Source organism: Triticum dicoccoides, chromosome 3A (genome assembly GCF_002162155.2).
Source record: "Triticum dicoccoides isolate Atlit2015 ecotype Zavitan chromosome 3A, WEW_v2.0, whole genome shotgun sequence".
Taxonomy (NCBI): domain Eukaryota; kingdom Viridiplantae; phylum Streptophyta; class Magnoliopsida; order Poales; family Poaceae; genus Triticum; species Triticum dicoccoides.
In genome coordinates, this window is record NC_041384.1 from 557,019,965 (window position 1) to 557,021,912 (window position 1,948).

Below are 1,948 nucleotides of genomic sequence, written 5' to 3' on the forward strand. Positions count from 1 at the left end.
GAATTGGACAAGGGGCGCAGCCCCCTTTTCCTTCTTTCTCTCCCCCTCTTTCCCCTTCTCCTACTCCAACAAGGAAGGAGGGAGTCCTACTCCCGATGGGAGTAGGACTCCCCTTGGCGCGCCCCTCCTAGGCCGGCCGCCCCCTCCCCCTTGCTCCTTTATATACGGGGGCAGGGGGCACCCCATGACACACAAGTTGATCTTCGTGATCGTTCCTTAACCGTGTGCGGTGCCCCCCTCCACGATATTACACCTCGGTCATATTGTAGCGGTGCTTAGGCGAAGCCCTGCGACGGTTGAACATCAAGATCGTCACCACACCGTCGTGCTGACGGAACTCATCCCCGAAGCTTTGCTGGATCGGAGCCCGGGGATCGTCATCGAGCTGAACGTGTGCCAAGAACTCGAAGGTGCCGGAGTAACGGTGCTTGGATCGGTCGGGCCGTGAAGACGTACGACTACATCAACCACGTTGTGCTAACGCTTCCGTTGTCGATCTACAAGGGTACGTAGATCACACTCTCCCCTCTCGTTGCTGTGCATCACCATGATCTTGCGTGTGCGTAGGAAATTTTTTGAAATTACTACGAAACCCAACAGTGGCATCCGAGCCTAGGTTTTATGTGTTGATGTTATATGCACGAGTAGAACACAAGTGAGTTGTGGGCGATATAAGTCATATAGCTTACCAGCATGTCATACTTTGGTTCGGCGGTATTGTTGGACGAAGCGGCCCGGACCGACATTACGCGTACGCTTACGCGAGACCGGTTCTCCCGACGTGCTTTGCACAAAGGTGGCTAGCGGGTGACAGTTTCTCCAACTTTAGTTGAACCGAGTGTGGCTACGCCCGGTCCTTGCGAAGGTTAAAACAGCACCAACTTAACAAACTATCGTTGTGGTTTTGATGCGTAGGTAAGATTGGTTCTTGCTAAGCCCGTAGCAGCCACGTAAAATTTACAACAACAAAGTAGAGGACGTCTGACTTGTTTTTGCAGGGCATGTTGTGATGTGATATGGTCAAGACATGATGCTAAATTTTATTGTATGAGATGATCATGTTTTGTAACCGAGTTATCGGCAACTGGCAGGAGCCATATGGTTGTCGCTTTATTGTATGCAATGTAATCGCCCTGTAATGCTTTACTTTATCACTAAGCGGTAGCGATAGTCGTAGAAGCATAAGATTGGCGAGACAACAACGATGCTACGATGGAGATCAAGGTGTCGCGCCGGTGACGATGGTGATCATGACGGTGCTTCGAAGATGGAGATCACAAGCACAAGATGATGATGGCCATATCATATCACTTATATTGATTGCATGTGATGTTTATCTTTTATGCATCTTATCTTGCTTTGATTGACGGTAGCATTTTAAGATGATCTCTCACTAATTATCAAGAAGTGTTCTCCCTGAGTATGCATTGTTGCGAAAGTTCTTCGTGCTGAGACACCACGTGATGATCGGGTGTGATAGGCTCTACGTTCAAATACAACGGGTGCAAAACAGTTGCACACGCGGAATACTCAGGTTATACTTGACGAGCCAAGCATATACAGATATGGCCTCGGAACACGGAGACCGAAAGGTCGAGCGTGAATCATATAGTAGATATGATCAACATAGTGATGTTCACCATTGAAACTACTCCATCTCACATGATGATCGGACATGGTTTAGTTGATATGGATCACGTGATCACTTAGAAGATTAGAGGGATGTCTATCTAAGTGGGAGTTCTTAAGTAATATGATTAATTGAACTTTAATTTATCATGAACTTAGTCCTGGTAGTATTAGCATATCTATGTTGTAGATCAATAGCTCGTGTTGTTGCTTTCATATGTTTATTTTGATATGTTCCTAGAGAAAATTGTGTTGAAAGATGTTAGTAGCAATGATGCGGATTGAATCTATGATCTGAGGTTTATCCTCATTGCTGCAC